Genomic DNA, 24,022 nt, shown 5'->3' with positions numbered 1-24,022 from the left:
CATCTACATGATTTTTTTTTTCGATCTATGTCCGGGTTAAATCTTCCCCACAGGAAAAATTAAACCCTTCCACACACTTTTCCACAAATGATCATCTAGTCAATCCACATTATGCAAGTGCATTATATAAGCATAATAAACAAAAAACAATACAAGAACAACACGTCAAATCACTAGAGATCAAATTGGAAAATGTTTTTTTCATTTTTGTATATAAATTCTTTGACAGATCTAATAAGCCTAAATTTTGAATAAGGGAGCTAGGTATTTTTATTTTTTATATATTCAATAATATTATTATTAGATTTATAAAAAGAGTTTATTTTTAAACAATTTCTGCTGTGTAATTATTATTACGCGTGACAGCTGTTTCGCCTTCTAAAGGCATTGAAATAATAATTACAAAGCAGAACTTGTTTAAAAATAAACTGTTTTTATAAATCTAATAATAATATTATTGAATAATAATATTATTGAATATATAAAAAATTTAAATTAAAATGGAGTTCTACAAATTAAACTTGATAACAATAAATAAATAAAGGGCTAGGTATAATTCCAGTAGCCGAAATAACAAATGATAATATTTTTACAGTCTGAGAATGCCAAATTCTTTAAATCTCATTTCCTAAATCTTATTTTCTTTCTTATTTTTTTCAGAAACAGATTTTTTAATATTACATGAATTTAGAATAGCGATACCAATGATATTAGTTATTTTTTTAAATTTTGTCATATAAAACTCTATGCGGTCTATTATGACAAATTATTATAGTATATCCATTGATACATATTGTTTTTGTTATTATTATAGCATATTAATTATTACATATTGTTTTCGTTGTTATTATCATGTTATTGTTATTGTTATGATTAAAATATGATTATCGTTATTTTTTTCTATTATTTGTACTATCATCATTATTATTTACTGAATGAATTCCTCGAGATATGACCATCTTTCGAATTACTGGTTCCAATTTACTTTTGACCTTTTGACTCCTACGCCCATGACGGGCCAATGAGTGTTAATATCCATCCAGTCCGATAGAGAACTTCCAAATTTGAAAAGGTGTGATCAATTTCACCTAATGTTCGAAGAACGAACAGGGGTTGGAATAGCCGCACTTTAAAGGGCTATTCCACACAGATAGAGTATAAATGAATTATATGGCTTGTGACAGGCGATGCAAAAACACAATACATAACGTTAATTCACAATCAACTTACCGGGAGGAGATGGTGAAATCTGCATAGTGAGCATCATCTGTCAGCACTGGGACGTTTAGCGTGGTTGTTAGCACTCGTTATTTTAGATTAAATTGCGATAAAAATACGTCTTATGATTATTCCGATTAGACAACCGGCGATCGAGAGTTGACAGGACGAACCGTTTTTGTGCAACTGGCTCGGCTCACGGCTATCCGTCGTTTTAGCTGACTTGTGCGAACTTAAACTATACAGTTTAAATTCTGACGATATGATTGGTCATTACACAGCCTGTCAAAAGCAATCGGCGTTACGGAACATTCCGCCCACCAAAATACAACAACGTGTATTTTAAAAAAAATTTAGAAAACAAAACGGGCAATGCTGTGGAACGTTGCGTGAACGAAGAAACAGTGAAAAGAGAGAAGAAAAAGAAAATATATATATATATATATATATATATATATATATATATATATATATATATATATATATATATATATATATATATATATATATATATATATATATATATATATTAATAATAATAATGAAAATGATAAGAAAGAATGCGCCGCGGAAGCGAAGATGATTAGTCACATTGACTAGGCAATGGACATAATTTGGTTAATGTAGAGCGATGTAGAGCGTCTATCACAAGAGAAGTAAGCTTAGATTCGCGAGGAAGTAGGGCAGGATGTTTATACTCGAATTCGAGCCCAGATCGAGATAACCTGCCACCCACCCTGAGCACACCGTGGTCGTCAATGAAGGGATTAAGCTTCCGCATTTGTTTCGACATAAGGTTGCCCTCTTTCAAGCGCGTAATATCATCATTAAAATGTACGTGTTGAGTGCGTTTAACTACTGTCAAAAGTGAAGTGTGAATTTCGGCACGGTTTAATGGAAGATACAAACGACGAGATTCTTTATTCTGTAGGTTGTAGATGAATCTAAGACAGTAACCGAGAATGCGTTGGATCTTCTGAATCGAAGAAAATTTAATTAGTAATAGGTCCACCAGATTTTTGTCCTGTTGGACAAATAACGATCGAACTCGTTCCTCAGAGTGAAGTTCAATTTCGTCGACATTGCTATCGAAAGACGGCCAAGAATCGAATGACTGGATCCGCCACGAAGGCCCCGCCCACCATAACGTGTGATCGATCAGATCGGCTGGGGATTGACCACAAGAAGCGACATCCGCTGGATTATCTCCAGATGACACGTGATGCCAGGAAGTCACTTCGAGAACATCTTGAATGTGACTGACACGGTTAGCCACGAAAGTCTTCCAGCGACACGAAAGAGAACGTAACCAGGCGAGCACGATGGTTGAATCCGACCACGCAAAGGTATTGGAGATCGGAAGCAATGGTAAGTATAAATCTTTGACGAATTTTAATAGATCTGCTCAAGAACTGCCGCACACAGTTCAAGGCGAGGCAATGAAATCTTTTTTGTGAGGGCGACTCGAGACTTGGCGCAAACCAAATATATTTGAACTTTATCGTCAACATCCATGATTCGCAAGTAAACTACCGCGCCATATCCAAGTTCCGAACTATCTGAGAAGCCATGAAGTTGACACGACTCCATGTGAGGGAATGACACCCATCGAGGGATTTTGAACGACTTCAAGAGCGGTAATTGTTTAGCATAACGATCCCATTGACGAACAATGTCAACAGAGGGGGTGTCATCCCACCCAACCTTTAGAACCCACAACTTTGGTACTAGGGATTTGGCGAAAAACGTCAAAGGGCATAGAAAAACGAGAGGGTCAAAAACCCGTGCGACTTCACTGAGGATAGTGCGTTTAGTAAACTCGCGATCGAGGCATAAGACTTCGAATGAAAATGTATCATGTCGTGGCTCCCACTTTAATCCCAATACCTTGAGAATGTGAGAGTTATCAACATCCATGGACACCAAGTCATTGAGGCAGTATTCCGGAGGCAGATCGGCGAGTAATTCTGGTTTGTTACTAGCCCACTTCCGCAATTCGAATTGACCTTGTTTGAACAGCTCGATAACTTCGGTTTTCGTTTGTTGAGCTTGTTCCAAGCTGTTACAACCGGTGACGATGTCATCTATGTAAATATCGGAAGTTAGCACACGACGCGCTAGCAGTAAATCATAACCTTCATATTTGGTCAACTGTTTGACAGTACGACAGGCTAAAAATGGGGCGGAGGAGACACCATAGGTTACAGTGTTTAGTTGGCACTCTTGGATGGGTTCCGACGAATGAAAACGCCAAAATATTCTTTGGAAAGCACGATCTGGTTCTTGAACCAATATTTGGCGATACATTTGTCGTACATCAACAGTAAACACTACCGATGGTATACGGGATTTTAGCAAAAGCTCCTGCAGGTTCTTTTGAAGCTTTGGACCGATAAGCAAGGTATGATTTAACGAGGATCCGTTCACACCCGTCGCTGAGGCGTCGAAAACCACTCTTAACTTAGTGCTAGCGCTGCTTGGACGAAGAGTGCAATGATGAGGTATGTGATACTTTCCCTTGTGCAAATCTTTTCCAGGAACACGAGTCATGGGACCACTGTGTAAATAATCAGTCATGAAAGCAGAATATTGTTCACGTAAGGTTGGATTTGCTATGAGTTCGCGCTCGAGGGAATGGAATCTACGTAAAGCGATCTCACGCGACCCTGGAAAAGAGATATCCCTTCCCCTTTCTCGGAAAGGCAAGGATACGATGTATCTTCCCGAAGTGTCCCGTGAGTGGTCAGTGTAGTACATTTGTTCACAAAGTTGTTCCTCAGGAGTGAGGTGTGAAGACTGGGGAATGGTGTCTAACTCCCACAGTGGCTGGACCTCTTCGTGGAGCCGGTCTTCGTTAGTAACGATGAAAGAATTCGTTTCATGAGCAGTTTTCGAACCAACTGAACCTAGAAGAAGCCAACCAAATGCAGAATTGAAAGCTGATGGCTGACATGGACCACCATTCAAATAACCAGGTCTCAGAAGAGAAGAAAAAACCTCAGCACCCAAAAGAAGATCAATTGGTCCCGGTTTGTGACAGTCAGGATCGGCAAGAGGCAAATCTCTCAACTGATGCCACGATGACTTATCTAGACGAACAGTTGGCATGTTGTCACAGATACTAGGCAGCGTAAGTGCCTTGATGTTGAAGAGAACCCGTCCCTTAACACCGATCTCTAATTGAATGATTCCTGACGTGGTTGCGGAAGATTGGCCTAAGCCGCTAACTCTCTGAGAACTGGCTTGACAAGGGATGCCTACGAGCTCCGCAGCACGATCGGTAATGAAGTGAGCTTGACTGCCCAAATCGATCAATGCGCGAAAGGTTTGGAAACGGCCGGATGAATCGCGAATGCCAACATTGGCGGTTGACAATAGTACTATGGACTTGTCTCCTAAGTTGGCGAGGACCTGAATTTTAGAGTCGGAAGAAGGCTCCTGGTCCGTAGACGTCGTGGAGTGTTGATACTGATCTTCCAAAGAAGCGTTTTCGTCTCGATGGAGCAAAGTATGATGTTTTTGCTGACATTTTTGACATGTAAACAAAGATTTACAATCTTTAAGATAATGAGAAGAATGAAGACAATTGAAACACCAACGGTGTGATTGAACAAACTGTAGGCGATCCTGAACTGACTTGAGTGCAAATACCTTGCACTTGGAAATGGAGTGGTCTTCCCCGCAACAGGAGCATTTCAGGTAAGTGGTGGAGTTCGAGGACCTATTTGTTTTAGGCTGTCCTTTCTTAAGATCGCAAAGAAGCGCTGAAGTGCGTTTTTTGGCAGCCTGATGAAAGTTCCGTGCAAGAGGTTTGTCAATAGTACTGCTATCGCGAGTCGAAAAATGTAAGTCTCGTACAAGAGCTTCGCATTTGTTATAAAGAAATTCTTTGAGTTTCAAATATGAAGGCAGGTCGGTAGGAGACTGCAGTTGTTCGAATGCGCATCTTGTAGGTGAATCTAATTTCGACAGAATTAAATAACAAAGCACGAAGTCCCAATTATCTATTGGGAGATCCAATTCTTTTAAAATTGTTAAATCTTCATTAAATACATCGAACACGCGACGAAATTCAAAAGGATCGGTAGGCGGAAAATTTAAATTTAGCATTTCCCGCCAACACGTAAATGCGAGTTCACGCGCGTTGCGATAGCGCGCGATTAATCTTTGATATGCTTCAACGTAGTGAGCTCCTTGTACTGGAAATGTCCGAATTAACCCTAAAGCTTCTCCAGATAAACATGAGAACAAATACTGCATGCGTTCGATGTTGGATAAAGATTTGTTTTCATGAATCAGAGCGTTAAACATGTCGTAAAATTCGGGCCATTGCTTGACATTTCCAGAAAAGATTGGAATGTTTATTTTTGGTAATTTAACGTTTGTGCACGCATTTGCGGTTTTACAATCGAGAGGCTGACTGGTTAACTCCTGGTAAATTTCGACAATTTGATAATACATCTCGTCAAAGGTTTCGCGAATTTTATCCTCATCAATTTCGTTTGTGTCATCTAAAGCTAATATTTCCGCGTGAGACGTTTCAAATTCAAGAACTATCTTTTCCAGAGTAGTATAATGCGCTAACAGTAAGTTGCACTTAGTTGCATCGTGCAAAGCGCTTTTTGCTATTTCATGTGTCTTGACTAACCTATTATTTGCAAATGTCCGTTTCCGGCGCAATGTTTGAATGGCTGGGGCCATGTTGAATAAACACGATTGGAAACGTACCCAAAAACGAAACAAAATAAATGATAATAATTTAATCTATTATAATTATATGCGCGGTAGGTCGTAAATACTCAAGCGCTAGGTACCTACCTAATTACTGTTCGAATTGATTATTATTCAAAATTTAAGAAACATTCCACAGCATTATCCGTTTTGGCATAGATAGATTATAATCTTAAAGTTCCCTAGTTTCGGCACCAAAAATGTTCGAAGAACGAACAGGGGTTGGAATAGCCGCACTTTAAAGGGCTATTCCACCCAGATAAAGTATAAATGAATTATATGGCTTGTGACAGGCGATGCAAAAACACAATACATAACGTTAATTCACAATCAACTTACCGGGAGGAGATGGTGAAATCTGCATAGTGAGCATCATCTGTCAGCACTGGGACGTTTAGCGTGGTTGTTAGCACTCGTTATTTTAGATTAAATTGCGATAAAAATACGTCTTATGATTATTCCGATTAGACAACCGGCGATCGAGAGTTGACAGGACGAACCGTTTTTGTGCAACTGGCTCGGCTCACGGCTATCCGTCGTTTTAGCTGACTTGTGCGAACTTAAACTATACAGTTTAAATTCTGACGATATGATTGGTCATTACACAGCCTGTCAAAAGCAATCGGCGTTACGGAACACCTAAAGTAAGATAAAAATGGCCTAACTTACCCACAAGGTACTTATGTCGCTTATCTCTTCAGTTATTGTAATAAAATTGGCAAAAGTAAAGTGCGGTATCGTACATCGTGGTTCTTACGAGATTGTAAAAGTTAAAGTTTTAAGTTAATCAAGATAGGTGCTTGTACTGCTAACTGTAAAATATCAGTTAAAATATAAAGTTAAATCAGTCGAAATAAAAAATAACTAGAAGATTCTTAGAATTCCCGACCACATGAATACTAAGAATTTGTTGATTTTATTCGAGACAAATTCAACCCCACTATTATACGAAAATACGACCAATGATTGTATTACACTAGAGAAGTCACAAAGAATTATTATAACATTTAATAATTTTTAGAAACGAAAGCTGACTCTGGTATTTACAGAATTCCTAAAACAACAGAATTATTAATGTAATAACGTATTCTACAGATAAAATATTTGTTATTTTTATGTTAAAAATAATGTAAACAAGTTGTTGTTTCCATTTTTCTCGTGAAAAATGGCTGTTTCAAATCTGGTTTGTTAATTATTCTGTTAGTTCATCGAATTGTTAAACGGTCTAGTAAACGGAAACATTCGGCGCTCGGAATAAGGGATTAAAAACGCGAACCTTTTTGATTCACACGCCCAAACAAATACCTGACACTAATTCACTTAAAAAGGCAATGAATGAATTACGGTCCGACTGCTAGAGGCCAACGCACTGGGGATTTATTTTAATTTCTATCCGAAATCGGGTGAAAACCTTCCACAATAATTTTTGATTACATGGAAAACTTTCGCGCGGGCTTTGTTGGCCGCAATAAATACTGCACCGACGCTAAAAATCCCAGCGTTTTAAACATTTTACATAAATCATAAAGTGCGCCACTTTTACCCTGAACACCTCCCACTCTTCCACTGCCCGCGTGAGGCGGGTAGACTTACTAACGGGGTGTGAGGGCCTGAATCAAACCAATTCACACTCATATTCTCATGGGCAGGATATTAAACACAATCACACCCTTTGCGACCCTTTATTTTTACATCGGAGGCACTTTTCTTTATTACATTTATTATTTTATTGTAAACTTGACTGTTAGCATTGAAAGGTTTGGGCAAAGACATTGGTAATCATAGAATGAAACAATTAACCTTTCAACAGCCAAAAGTTGAAATAACACGAAACCAATCTTGTCACATCCATTCCATAAAGTAGGTTATACATACAAATATACATTTTATTATTATTCACAAAATATGTTTTAACGTACTTAGAAATTATAATTTTTTAAATTCAATCGGAGAAATCATTTTCAGTGTATTTTTCCAAACTCGAAAGTTTGCTGGAAAAATTGTGAACATGAATCAAAATTCAACATAGGTGATTAAAATATTCGTGACTATATATACCTACACATTAGCTTATGAGACGATAATATGGTCCAAGTGTTGGATATCTTTTTCCTTAGTATTCTCACCTATAAGAGATTGGTTTTTTTCACCGAAGAAATATTTACCTTGGAGAACGCAGTCCGAGAGAGACTTAAATGTATTCAAACGCTGGTATTGCCGTTTTTTAAAGTCCGTTGCGAAAGCCGTCACTAGTTAGGTTCACAAACAGTGAAGTTGGACAGTACTGTCAGTAGTCTGGCTGTATAAACAGAGCACGTGGGACATGGTACCGGTGCGGTGTGGGGGGCAGGATGAGGGATGTGGAAGGTAGGGAGCCCGTGTAGAGTGCAGGTCCAGGGTATGGGAAGCTAGCCTCCAGTAACCATCAGCAGATACGGCAGTAGGAGGTGCGGCAGGTAGCGGTGGCATTGTATTATTCATCTCTCCTCCCTAATCCTGAATACGATTTGTGGTTTTACGAGGAAATTATTGTTTGCAACGGCCCCGCACTAGTATTTTGCGAACAGATTGAGCGCTGACCACCGCGTTTTGAGTAAAACACACATATCATTGATTAATGCCTACTACATAACAGTCACAGTAGCATCATTGAATCTAAATAATGAAGCTTTGTTCATGAACTACACATCAACATGTCGAATAGAAATTTAGTTATTTATTGATTTTCACCGTAAAATATTATGTATAGCTACGTATTATATTAACTAAGAAAATTTCAGTTGTCTTTACTTTCACTTTTTTTGCGTAAAATAAAAAAAATGTGTTCAACGTTTCTTTCTTAATGTTAATAATTAATTCAACGTTTATAGAACTATCCCAATATATTAACGGCATTTCAAAACGAAACCTCAGTGGAAACGTTATTTCTTCGCGGACGACATGATCATCACAGTAAAGGGTCAGGACTTTTTTATGTGAATACCCCATAAGAGTCCCAACTGCTCCCCACATTCTGGAGCTAGTAAGACTAAATCATTCCCAATTGGGATATGTTGTGAGGCTAAAAATAGTGGGGAGGAGAAGGAGATGGAGAAGAGGAAGATGGAGGACTACCTGGCTATTCAGATCTGGTCACGAAACACGCCTAAAGCCATTTCAAGCAACTTTCAATTCTGAATGGTGGTCTTACACCATGGCGATACTGAGAGTATTTTCCACTCTGGAACCTGCCGTAAGAATACTGTTTTTATTTAATATATTAAATAATATACTTTTTATTATATGAATACTATTTTAAATGAATAAATTGTAAAATAACACAAATTAAATAAAATTGAACCCTCGACCTTAGGATTGTTAGTCGAGAGCCTTACCCCTCGACCAGGGAGGCCGAGAACTGGAATATCGTAAATGTACGGGACGTGTTCTCCTGCACAAGAAAAAACTATAAAATATAAGCACCGGCACACATTTACCTTTGTCCTGTGTAATGATTCAAATAAAGCACTTGAGGTATTTCATTTGAATCATTACAGAGTTATTTAAAATATCATAAAAATGCAGGGAATATCGACTATTGTAATATGTTTGCCTCAATGAATGCGTCTTGAGAAAGACGATATATTCGAAATTTGTAATTTGCTTTTGAAAAGAACGCCTTTATAAAGGCGGTTGTCTTTATTGCGGATAAAACTCCTTGTATTCGTCCAAGGTCAGTCAGTAACGGCTCTGTGACATCGGGGCCAGTGAGCAGGACCGCACGCTGGAGGGAAGGCTCTCCGGGACTGGCTGGCAGGCGGGCTGGCAGGCGGGCTGGCTCAGTCGGCAACGTTCAGTCCCCTCGATCCAGGGAATATCGACTCTTGTATGTTTGCATAAATGAATGCGTCTTGAGAAAGACGATATATTCGACATTTGTAATTTGCATATTGAAAAGAACGCTTTTATAAAAGCGGTTGGTTTTTATTGCGGGTGCAACTTCTTGTATCCCTCCAGGCTCAGTCGGTAACGGCTCTGCGGGGCGCTGGCTGGTTCAGTAGGCAATGGCAGATCCTCTCTCCGAGGCTGGCTGTTGGGAAGGCTCAGTGAAGCCCGAGGCAGAGGCGCCGCGACGTCGGGGCGTCGTTGGCTTGTCGGTGAGCAGCGAGCTCAGCAGCAGGCAGTAGCAGTAGACAGCGGAAGTGGAGCGGGGGGGGGAACCGGGTTGAAATCAAACACAGCGTGTTGCTCTCAGGTAGCGAAGCGGGTCAGGCAGAGCGGACAGCGGTAGATGTTGCTCGGTCCAAGGCTTATGGCGGAATGGTAAGGGACCGGTTTTTGCGGCGCCTTTATAAGATTCTATAGGACCGCGCCTCCGACCCTTGATTGTATTATGAAATTCCCGTAACGAGCTTGCTTTTTTCTTGCTATGAAGCTCGCCACGCTTGTAGGATTAAATCTGTTTATCTCAGAAATATAGGAATATTTTATAATATTAGACCTTATCTGCCTCTGTCGCCCTGCCAAAACCACATCGTCGCAATATTGTTTATTTAGTTATAATAAGACATATTCTACAAGATAAGTGGTCAAATCTCTGTAACATTTTCAGAGTTTCGCTGATTACATAATTATCTTACGTGTAACATATTTTATTTCTATTCGAGCTTATTTAATTAACATATAAGTATCTTTGTACATAATTATTTAGTTAACATTGTTTCCTATTATTACAGGAAGGGCTTGCAAATTTGTATTTTTTTACAAATCTCTTGGATACACGTGGGTCGCTCAAGCAGGTTTTGTGCTTAGCCAATCAGCGGCTGCCTAGCCAGAGTAAGATGGTTGCTTGAGTTGAAGCGAGACAACTGCCTTTTAGGTCCGAGCGATAAAATTTACCGTTAAACGGCAGGGCAGGTTTTTAAACATGAGTTACCTATATGTAAGGCAGGTTTATCAACATTAGTTTTATGGAAGGTTTTACATAGTTTTCGACAGTGGTAAATATGATGGCATTTTGTTGTGTTTTTTTATAATTGATGTACATTTTATATTGATGATGCTGATGACGTTCGATACAGTAAATATAAATGAAAATAATGACTTGCTCTCAATAAATGCGAAATAAAATGCTTACATCGACCTAATTATACACAGCAAAAAATATACCTCGGAGTCATTGTAGACCAACATATGAAAGGAAACAGACACATTTGTGAACATAAATGTATTTATGCATTTATTAGATCAAGAAAGTAAGAGATTAAAAAAAGTCGATTACCCGTTAATCCAGACATTAGCACGAAATTATTGGAGGGAGGTGCACATGAAAAATATTCAATTCCTGTAAAGGTAGTAAAAAGATTAGGCATAAAAATAACACCTAAATTCCTCCGCTTTCTAAGCAGCAAATGAACAATATGTACAAAGAAATAAAATATTTGAATAGTCTTCCGAAAAAGTTTGTAATAAATAACAGATTTAAAAGAAAAAAGCAAAATTCTTTTTAAAAAAATTAAATACTTGTAATAATAAACAAAATGCAGTAACTTCATTTCAAACCAAATTTATATTTTTAAAATAACATTCTTTAGTACTTAAGATGTATCATTTTACACTATATTATATTATTTTTATAAACTACTGCACCAAATTCGAGAGCTACTTCTCTTGATTGGCGTAGTAAAATGAACATTTCGCTATTTTATTTTTACTATAGGTTATAATTTCAATTTAAACAAAAAAACTTTTGTACTGTTTAAAGTTAAAATAGTAAAAAATAATTCGTAATGGGTGAATTTTCTCCTCGGAAGTCGACTTTGTAATTTGTAACACGTTTTGGAACTAAAATGATAACAAGGTTAAGTCAAAGGCGAAAATACAAGAAAAAAAGTTTATTTTATTTTATGAAAACTATTAGATTCATTTTTATAAATGTTGAAGTCTAAACAAGTGTCAAGTTTTTAGAAAAGTAAACGGCTTATAAAAAAATAAAGCAATTTCAATCTTCATATTTATGTTACTTCACGAAGCATGACTACGTAACTAATGGGCATTTACTCAAATTTAAGTGATTCTGTATTAAACTCTCCCTCAACTTCCAATTTAAAATGAAATCAGAGGATATTTTAACGTGGCTGCACGATATAAAAGGTGGCAATAAAATAAAGTACAGAATATAAAAAAGCCCAAAGTTCAAACATACCAAAAAGTTTCCTAAAAAAAAGAAACAATCTTTATTTAACTTTTTTATCTAGTGGCCTAAAATAAATCTTCATTAGAGTAAATTGTTAACCTTCGCAACCCACCAGAGGTCTGCGAGGGTTCGGTGTTACTCCATTAGTTATTAACGGTCCACGATAAAATTTTGGATAAACCCATCGAATATGAAAGGTTAACTCATACGTGTATGGGTTCATAAAAATATTGCCGTAAATTCAAAATGTTTTTTGGGGTTATATTCGGGCGGGCTTAGTGTCTTGGGGTACATCGGACTTTATGTATTGTTGGGCCAGGCAGTAAATAAAATTGATTTTTCCTTTATTTACCCTTGTGGACAGTGTATTTAAATTTTACGATAAAATAATTTATTTTTTATAATCTTATACTTACTGATAAATAAGTAGGGTAGCTTGTCAATATGTGGACAGATACTTGGTGATTTTATTCATTTCAATTTGAAAGGCGGGTATGGGTACAGCCACCCCGCGAACCATTTGTTAGATTACCATAATCATAATTATTGGCCATACGTCACACCCAGTGTTTCGCTACGTTTGGTGGCATAGCAGGATAGCCCGGGATCATGGGCTGGAGGTTTGTCTTGGTCTTAGTGGCGGATACGTCTGCCCACCTACTGCGTTGCGGGCCGGATCGGGAAAAACTGGTTAAGGGAGACCTTTTGAACTATCTAGCCAGACTCTAGCTCGACCCATCGCGTTACGCCGCAGTGGGAGGGGAGGATTCATGCGTCCGTCAGTCTTGAACACATTGACCGCCAGATTTCTACCCACCCATCATACATTTTCCTTCCCAAAATATTCTCTTCTTCCTTTCCCTAAAAAAACCCTTCTGAGAGATTTTTTTTCTAGGGTACTCATGTGTGGAGATAATGCCTTATGTAAAGTAAGTTATTAGTTAATTAGTATCGTAATTAGTAACTGTTATTACATTACTATTTACTTGAACAGTTTACTGACCCAGCATCAAAAAATAATGTATCTAGTTTTCTCTTATTTAATAAATCGAAAAAAGATCTCCTTTTAAACTATAAGATTTGTAAGTTGGTAGGTACTTAAATAGCTACCTGCTTGATAAAATTATAATCATTTTATAAACAACACATTTCATGTAACATTTTTAATCCAAATTTGTCAAAAGAAACGTCGCTACCTCCATGACAATTATTTTTTACACTTTTGTATCGAACTTGAAAACATGATATTATTGGATTAAATATTATAAAATTTGCCATTTGAAAAATGCAACAGAATATTCGGTTACTAGGCGATTCAAGCCGGAAAAAAAAGAATATTGAACACCCGACGCTGACTCATACCAACACCTGCGTTTAAAACAGTAAACAAGTTTTTTTGTTTGTTGTTAGTCACAAAAACGCTTGCTGGCGAAATTTTAAATACCCAGTTAAAATACAATATTGGGTCAGTCAAGTTTTAAAATTACCACGAGTGGATGGAACACCTCCAGTTAAATCGCGATCTGTTAGTTATAATTAAAAATTATAAATTCCTGAGTGTCAACTGAATCCTCCATCACGGCACAATCATTTTAAAAATTACAATTATTTGCAAGAGCTTTAAGATTTTCACGGCCAAAAGTACTTTTTTTATTTGTTTTTGGGGTTTTATGCCGTGTTTCGCTAACTCCTTCTTTAGCCAACGTTTCGGACGGCATTGCAGTGTCCATCATCAGGGCAGATGTGTTATTTGAGGTTGTGGTGAAATGTGAGCTTATGTATGAGGTTGTGTAATTGACGGCTACACCAGAGCTAAACGAAGAAAACCACTTTAAATAAAAAAAATTGATACGTTAATGTTAGCTCAGAGGGTTGGAGCTGGCAACACGGTATCACAACTTCATACATAAGCTCACATTTCACCACAACCTCAAATAACACATATGCCCTGATGATGGACACTGCAATGCTGTCCGAAACGTTGGCTAAAGAAGGAGTTAGCGAAACACCGCATAACACCCCAAAAACAATTAACAAAAATTTGCAAGAGCTGTTTACGGCCGGCACTCTATCAGCTGAGCCAGACGCATCTGTCATTATTAAAATAGTGGGGCGTCTACGTGTGCCGGCTTTTATAATCAAATGACCATGCTGCCGCTGATCACCTAGAGCAGAGGTTCCCAATGTGGTCTATATGGACCCACAGGGGTCGATATCAGCTTGCTGGGGGTCTATGTCAAGGAGAAAAAAATTTGGGGTTCCACGAGATTCAAATGGGGGTACAAACGAGCGGACCCCCATTTACCTCTACTCAATATTTAGGAGTTCCGTAAATGACACAATACACCTAACACAAATAACACAGTTTACGTAATACTAATAATAGACTGAGAAATTACTTATTTGATATTTGTATATCGTAAAGTTGTTTATTGAGGTATATAAATAGAGTCTACGTTGTTTTTATCATAAGAATTAATATATTGAACCAAAACATTGCACATTGGAAGCCTAAAAAGAATTTTCCTAGTTCCCCAACTTGTTTTTGAAAAACGTCCAGGGTAATAATGACGTTCAACATTTAGATGTACTTCACACAGACTTCGAAACTAAGTTTGAAGACATTTTGATTGTGGAAATAGAATGTTGAAGAATCGGATATCATATGACAAAAAGAACTGATCGGAATAAGCGCTAACAAAGAACTGGGCAGTTCTGTAGGGCCAGCTACAGAAAGAAATTCCCGTTGCTTATCCTGCTCCATCTTCATCCTGTCTGCACAATGCAAAAGCAGGGGAACTATATCGCCACCCGGTTGTAGGGCAGGCAAGGTAAGGGAATCTTTTAACGAAAAAATAAATGATTATCACGTGGGACGTCAATAGTTTTAGGAAAATTCAATATTCGGCAGGCAGGGGGTCTACGGAAAAAAAAATATTTGGAAAGTGGTCTACGGGGCAAAAAAGTTTGGGGACCTTTGACCTAGAGGCTGGCGAATTCTTCCTGGCTACCGACTGAATTAGCCATTGATGCTGAAAACCTAGAAACCGGCCAATTCTTCCTGGCTACCAACTGAATTAGCCATTGATGCTGAAAACCTAGAAGCCGGCCAATTCTTCCTGGCTACCAACTGAATTAGCCATTGATGCTGAAAACCTAGAAACCTAATTATTTTCAATGAAGAATACAAACATTTCCAGGTGACGAAATACCTGATGAAGTTTCCTTCTATGAGTAGGTACTACAATCATAATCAGTTGAAATATTGCTTGAGCAATGCTGGAGGCTTGGCTGAAGATTAAACCCTCCACGCCTGGATAGAAGCCCGGTATTTAGGGCCGCTTGACCATCTAACCGACCCATTTACAATAGTAAAATAGAAAACAGTGAGAAAGAATAGGTAATACCATAGATTCAAATATTATGGTGTGTTGAGTTCTTAAAGTGTAAATGCTCTAGCCAGCTTTGGAAAATTCGTTTGGTATCACTAAAAGGAATTTATTCGTAAACAATAAGGAAATCCAGTAAAAAATATTATAGCTTAAATACATATATTCATATCGATCAAATTAACTAATTAAACGCTGATTCTGATATAATTTATGTATTTAATAATACTTATATCTATTTATGGTTAAACTTATATTTATGTATAATAATACTTATAAAATATATATATATACCAATATATATATATATATATATAATTTAACAATCATTATTTAAAAACGAATCAAACACTCTCACATCACAACACACTGTTTGGTTGGTACGACTGAATCTGCTGATACTGACATTTTCTAACGTCACAACTAGTCTACGTTAGTATATCTATGGTCTGCGATAGGATTAGTGACAAGATGCCAAGATTTTAAGTAGTGTTCTTCAAAGTTAAATGCGGGTAATCTTAAGAATATAAACGTTTATAAACTCCCATACAAAATACAGCACCGGTTGAAAAAAAAGTAGACTTTTGAGACTGGTGAATGATGACTTTACTCGTCACTTTTATAAATTTGGTGTGATTTTGAGAGATCTAAAAACTTTGAACTTTGAAAATTATTTTAAATGCTAAAAAAAATACTGGTATTGGCAGGATGTGGGGAATTTGTTTTCAGCTTAAGTTGTTTTCTTGTCTAATGAACCATTTTGCTGTAAAAAGTACATAAGAAAACGGGTATCTATTTACGTTAATAATTGTTTTTTAAGGGCATCAAGATATGAAAATAGTTTACTCAAGACAAATTGTTCAGGCAATAATGCGTGGCAACCAGTCGAAACAAATTATAATCGTGTTTATTCGTAGCGGAAAACTATATAAAAATATGAATTTCTTATTTCACAGGCCGTATGTATTTAGCGCGTCACGCATTACCTCATCCCGCGGCGGAGGCTGTGACAGGACATCCGTCTTCATCTGATACCGCATATTTCATCTTGTTTCGCGTTATTGGACTTGTATTCGTGTACTGGTGCGCGGTACACGCTGAGGTGTGGTCTAACCATATAACGCACGTCACGGCGTTACTGCGTAGCGGCTAACGACCCTTTCAGAATAACTGTGGTGTTTGAAACACTACAATACATATTTATAGAAGGATTTCAGTTCTGTACGAACAAAAAGCATATACTTTATCTGTAGGTACTTATTTTTCTTCATCCAACATTTGAGGTTCAGCTTCGGCCTTAATGTCTCGAGTTTGTTCTGTTTTTGGCAATTCTCCTGCCTTTTAAGTTTATCGGCCCATTTGATCTGTGTGTGATCTCTGTATTTTTTTTCCAAATGATACCGTCTGATGGATATTTGTTTTCTAATTATTACTGTAATATTCAATTCGCAAAGAAATGCAGGAAAATCATAAAGAGATTCTAGCTTGTATAGTGTAATGCAGATAAGAGGGGTAACGTTCTTTCTTGAATGATTTGCATATACAGTAGATATTTTCAATTTTTTGTTTTCCGTTAACACATATAGTACTCGAAAAGCTCTCGATTAGCTAGCTGGATGTGGCGGGTTCAAATTCCGGCATGTGCAACTAAATTTTATTGATTAATTTGGTGTTTTTTCACAAATTACTCATTTAAAATAACATATTGTATATTTTCGGCACGTTCCCGAGTGCAAGATACTCTCAGTATCGCCCTGGTTTAGGACCACCATTCAGAATTCAAACGTTGTTTAAAATGGCTTTGGCCGTGTTTGATGACCAGATCTAAATGGCTAGATACTTTCCCACCTTCCACTTCCCCATATCCTTCTCCTACCCACAACCTTCAGCCTCAATTACTTACCAAATTGGGGATGGCATATTCTCACTGGCTCCAATCGGATGGGAGCAGTTGGGATTTTTGTGCAGTTTCACATTAAAAAAGTAACACATTTTATAAAAATGTGAATGTTTACTTTTAGCATGATAAAGTTTTTTTTATTTTTAGAAATAATATTTTCTTGAGTTTTGCATCCTCTGAAAAAAACTGGATTAAAAAACTATCATTCAGTCTGTTGGAAGAGATAACCATATCTCTGTAAACGGATAGAATTCTCCAAATCACGCAATAGGTGAAAAAATCATAGGAATTTGTTTTGAGGAACTAGATTCGTTGTCATTGATCAGGAGATGACATGAGGACATTACCGGTGCCTATTCAGGAGCAGAACAAACGCTCGCTCAGCACTCGATCTCTCATCCAATAAAAGACTAACTCCATGGCACTTCAGTTCTGCACCCTAGTTATATAGTATCCGCTCGTATACGACGGAATAAGTAGGACACTGCGTTATAACTGCGCTAGAATTCCTTGGGGCAGAAGACTGAATCTCCTCGCCACAGATCTTTGATTTAGGAACAAGAATATCATATTTCAAGAGATGTTTTATGAAGCCATCATTTCAGCGAAGCGTCGCAGAATATGCACTCTGCGAGAAAATGTTCCCGTGTTTCACAAGAAAAGATATCATCCCATCCCTTGGGCCACCGTCTAACAAGAAACTATGATACTCTTGTGTTTATAATTCAGAAGTCATCTGATAACGTAAGCGCTATTTGAAAATATTAACTGCAATATATGATCATGACCTTTTGTTTTAAAAAACCTTGATGTTTTTTTTTCAAATTGTATATTCTGAATTGGGTCAATTTATCCTTAAGTTGCACCAATCCCAAGATGCCCATTGTAGGTTAAAAAATCCGGTGAAAAATAAACAAGTGGAAAAGTTATACATCTAAATGAAAATTAAATGGAAATTCTTCATGAATTAACTGGTACAAAATTAGAAATAATTGACTGAGTTAAGCGAAGTCCTATTTTAATTGTTTGGCATTTCGTTTTTAATTTTTTGTATGTTCCATTTCCATTTTATGTCGGAGGCTGTTTTAATGGTTTTCAAATCTTAAATCATCGTGTTTATTTGAACTTTGTTCGCTTTTTTTCAATATAAGCTAAAGGAAGTTTAAAAAAATAACTGTCATTGAGATAGTGACTAGTTTCTTTGGACAAATTATATATTTCCATATTTAAAAAGAAAAATTTATATAAAATATAGGGTTTATAATTACGTAGGTAGGCTTTTAAGTCCCTACCACAAATCTTACAATTTCAGAGGTAATTTAAGTTGATTTATTAAATTTGTAAAAACATTAACATACTTTTGTGCAAAGTTTACTGTTCTCTGAACTATTATTAATATTAATATGTTATATTTGTCATTCATAAATAAATCTAGTACCAAATGAACTACTTTTTTCAATGTGATTTGTCAATTTTTTTAGAAATATGAATAAAATGTAGATCTTCTATTCGGTTCTAACAGGGTCTTAGGACGGTCTGAACCCGATTTTAATGTAAAAAAATAAAAATAAATCTAATAGGATCTAAGCTAATTGCCATCTGTATTTTAACTTTTATCCACATTATTTTATCCACCTGCCAAAAAAATACCTTGGCTCTGGACCTGTAAAATACTTACAATACAAACGTGATCAAACGATACAAAATAAAATTAAACGTCATTACGTACGTACCTAGTTTTGCAAAAAAAACAATTGGGTTTTTGGCACCTGTTTTCCTTCAAGCTCCCACTAATATGCCCAGAAATACAGTGTCATTATTTTCATCTGTTTGAGTATGTTCTCTTGTGAAAGCTTTGCCTCTCTAATGCAGAGTAAAATGTCGTCACTCGCCTACCTGTTGACAAGGAAACTATGTACAGTGTGTACACTTTGTCGTATGCAATTTTGTCCCGGAAGCCCGAAGTGCACACCAGTACCAACTCGTACATCCACATGCTATAATATGATAATAACGCTGAAACACATGACACATCATATCAACGTCGAAGAAAGTTCATCATTTTCAAGATAGAGAAGAATGTCATTTATGCGCATCTCTAATTTGCGATTTGTGAACTTCATGAAAATATAAAACATTTTTTAAATTATTTTAGGGCAACAAAAATAGTTTCAACTAGCAAAGTAAATTCAAATATTTTGTACAAGGAGCTTTAGTTTTAAAAGTTTAATGAAATATGGATAAGATTACGCAACTGCTCAGCGGTAAGGTACGTATATCTATAAATGCTCATGCTATCCGGATGTAAGTCAGATTCGTGAACACTTTTCTATGGAGGCCGTGTTGAAATACCTTAATTGATACTACAGTATTTCGTCTTTTTCCATTGATAAAAATAATACTTCTATACCCTACTTATAGATAGTTAAGAGGTAAATTAAACTGACCCATTTTGGGGGACACAATCCTAAATAAATAGTGATGGGAATCTTACTAAAGCTAGACAAAATTATATCGTGTTCCTTCGAATTTCCACTCATTAATTTACTCATTTTTGGTGCTTTTTACAAGTCAGGTCGGTTTGCCTTTTTCTGAGGATACTAATGAAAATAAATACATATTTACTTTACTTTTGTGACCAGCACTTTAGTTCATCGAATTTGTTTGGTGGTTTTTCAGTGTTTTTTATTACTTTGAAAGTAATTGGGCTTTGAAATTAATTCATTTGACGGAAGTATTTCGACTAATTATAAGATGAGACAAATTTGTATCCAAATGAAAGAGAAAAGAATTTCACTTGTCAACTTAGTATTACTTACAAATAAAATATTTTAATTAACATAATTAATTACCTTTATAAAATTTTTCTATCTTGTACTCTTTGTACCAATGTACATTTTTGACGTATTGTAATTTTAAAAATATTAATATTGAAAGCGTTTTGGCACATTATCGCAGACAACAGGAAAACCATGGACCCAGAAATAATAAATGAATAAATATGTTTTACATTAGCTCCACCAAAGAGACTCTGAGAGAAAATATTTCCCCTCGGGGCCTATGTCATCTTTGAGGATGCTGTTTGGAGGGTCTTTTAAGAAAAAGAAGGGGTAAAAATTCTGGGAAGGAAAAATGTATAAGGGGTGGGTAGGGATTCCGGGATCAGTGTGTTCAGGAGTGACACACGTATGAATCCATCCTTACCATTGCGGTGCAAGGCGATGATCTCAGAGAGTCCTGTTGGCGAGGTCAAAGGGTCTTCCTCAATCAGTCTCTCCTGACCCGGCCTGCCACGCAGTTGGCGGGCAGATGCATCAAGACCCGAACAAACCTACCCCCATGAATCCCATCACCACTACTCGGGGTGACTGGGTGTTGGTTATCTAATAAATGATTCCCGGGGCGGCTATACGATTATATTGTTATTTTTAACTTACTTAAGTGATAGCTATTTATTTTTCTTTGTCTTTAATTCTTACGCATTTTGAGCTAAACAATTTCCGAACTCTGATAACTGAAAAGAACCCTATAACTATAGCGAGTACAAAATAACACCTCTATATATTAAAATGCAGCATTCTAAAAAACAATCAAATCATAAGTTTTATATTACCGTGATGTATCTAAAAATGTTTTCGAGTATCAAGGTTGAAAAATGTTCATGTAAAATTCTTTTTAAAAATACTTCATTTCGAACCCACGCCTTCCCCCGATTTTAAAATTCATCATTCTATTTTGACGCGACCCACTTTTAATATTTACACACAGAATAAAGCAATTAAAAAACTGTAAAATCACGAAAATACTCGTTAATAAATAACTATCTTATCTTTTGATATGATTAATTTGTTATTAATCTGTCAGATTACAGTGGCGGGGCATTTAAAAGGCCGGCCCCCACGAAACCTGAACAGGAAGCTCGGCTCCGCTAAAGTCTTTAATCACTGCCAACTCCGACAAATTTAAAAGGCGAGAGCAAGATAAGTCACGTCACTAGGACTGGGGCTGCGGACGCGGCCGCCCCGACACTGTACTTATATACCTACCCATACGTATACCGTGTACTGCCTTATTCATATCTACAGCCTTGCCGTGTTAACACAACCTTCAGCGTGTTTCATGATAGCGCTTAACTGGACGACTAGCGACTTTCAGGCAAAGTGCTGAAATTTTGTTTGTACGCTTACGAGAAAAAGTGATGGACAAGTTTTTTTTGTAAAATATAAAAATTCGGTGTCTCTGTGGATATTTTGTTTAGGCAAACTACATAAATTTTTATATTTTATGCTCGACCTTCAATATAATCAGATCTCTTTTCGCAAAAAAGGTTTTCGTTCCGAAAGATAAATTATACAAAGAGAATAAATTGCATTTTTTTCAGTGTTTCTTAGCAATTCACCAAATCACGGACGGTTATATATATGTTTCATCAATTGTCGTAAAATTCTCTATAACAACCTTACCGAGCAATCGTAAGTCTTATTAATTGAAACAAAACTATTGATATATGACATTATATCATAGATTGAGGTTATTTTGGCGGATGAACAAAGGTTTTTTGTATTATTGTTTATGTATATATAGTATATTTTTAAAAATATTATAATTCTGGTTTCTGAAGAGTTATCTAAACATATAGATAGTAATCGACATTAAAAGAGAACCGTCGATGTAAATGACTATTTGTAAATGCACATCCAATGTCTTTCAAGCGATTTTAGAAAATATATTATAGTCGTACTTTCCAGGGAATAGTTTTATTTTAATAATATATTTCATTTTACAAAGCGAAACCTGTAATTTTTAGGGTGATAAATTAGATTAAGCCTTCCTTCATGGGAAGAATTGGATTTTTTCCCGAAAGAAATTTTCTGGCAAAGAAATAGCGGAATATCTGACGCCCTCGCTTATAATCTGCAAACCTTTTCATTTCGGAGGTTGGAAGTTCCCGAATCGGAATAAGATAAAAACCCAATTTCCATGTAAAGCGTCTTACCTTTGGTATTCCGTGTCTTTGCTTTGGTATCCGCTCTATCTTCAGATCGCACAGAACAGAGAGGAAGCAGTAGCTCCTATTAATCTGCAACATAAATGGATGTATAAACTTACCCTTTATTATTTCTAGTCCGAAAAAAGGAGTCTCTAATACTGAGTTATTTTATGCCATTTTCTTACCACATTATTGAATTTTTTCTATTTTGGTGCATTTTTTTCTTTGTTTAATGAACGTAAATAATTTTTCAGGTAATACATCACCTAGAGTATCTGGAGGAACATCTGCTAAAGGTAGCTATTAAATCATGTATCACTATTCATTCATTTTATTTCGGGTTTGTAAGTTGTGAGAGGGTGTACGAAACGATGAAGAGTTTGGCTTGTAGTAAAAAATGGTATTATTTAAAACACAACGATAGCAGTATTTTTAAACTACAAAATATACCTATTACTGCATTATTTAACACTTTTATTTATGTGTTTATTTATTTATTGTCTAACACACGCTCGAAATAGACTTTTTTTGTGATAAACTAATGTTTATAAGACAAGGTTTTATGCATAGTATAAAGGATAACAAATAATTATAAGCAATAATTAGTCGCCTGAAATATCAATAAAAATTGAAAATATCTCCCGAGTAAAAATAATTAGTGAGAAATTTAGCACTAACAAAGCCTTTCCTACAAAAATGATTTTTTTTTGTTTACAGGTGGAAAAATATAATAAGCAGTAATTGTTGATTGAGGTACCAGTACATATTGAATTATTTGGCGGGTTAGAAATAATCCGACATAGCTCAGTGGTTTCAGAGCACCTGACCCGACATCAGAAGGCACGGTTTCAATTCCCGTTTCAATTTCAGGCGACTAATTATTGCTTATAATTATTTGCTAAAAAGACATAAGAATAAGGTTTTAATGGAGTACAAGGATGTGACCGTGCATTTTTAATTAAATTAGATTGATTACATACGAAAAACAATACGCGTGTACAACCGTGCAGTGCACTGCAATTAGGAAATTTTTCATGAGATTTTCTTAATTTTTCTACAGGTGACAAAACCGAGTTATAGGAAAAAGGGAATGGGAAAGGTTTTTGTCGAGTATCATAAAGTCTAACTAAAATACCTACCTATAGAGAATTCCGATAAACCTTTTTTTAATAAAAGTATATTTTACTACGTACATTCATTTAAAGAGTTCATTGACGCGTGCTCTCGGCGAGGCCACGGTGTAAAAAGGAATGTATTGATGCGAATGGAATAAATAGTCGCATCGCTCGCCCGTAAAACCAATACTTCCATTACAATGGCCGTCTGGACAAAAGGAACCGCACTACCCAACTACCACATACTGACCATACTACCCACTGATTTCACTTAAAAGGGACGGACTCAATGTATGTGCCTTCATATTTAAATATTAATTTGTACTCATTTTCAATGTATGTGCCTTCATATTTAAATATTAATTTGTACTCATTTTATTATACGCTCAAGTAACCTTTTACATACGGTGTAAAAGGTCAAGTTCCTCTTATGAACTAATAGTTAATAATCCAAAGTTATATTATTTCTATATTAAAATGTCTTTTGAATGCTTTCAAATATAA

The 24,022-nt window shown here is 36.3% G+C and overlaps 1 protein-coding gene across 1 annotated transcript in view; it reads left to right on the top strand.

The window, feature by feature from the left end:
* LOC149424818 (agrin-like) overlaps positions 1 to 24,022 on the top strand; it is a 683,339-nt gene that overhangs the window by 268,559 nt on the left and 390,758 nt on the right. The gene's annotated exons all lie outside the window — the stretch shown is intronic.

The sequence above is a fragment of the Hesperophylax consimilis genome, chromosome 3, assembly GCF_061612785.1.
Source record: "Hesperophylax consimilis isolate HC1 chromosome 3, BYU_Hcon_1.0, whole genome shotgun sequence".
NCBI lineage: Eukaryota > Metazoa > Arthropoda > Insecta > Trichoptera > Limnephilidae > Hesperophylax > Hesperophylax consimilis.
Note: the sequence above shows the minus strand (reverse complement) of the source record. Positions and strands in the feature narration are given on the sequence as shown.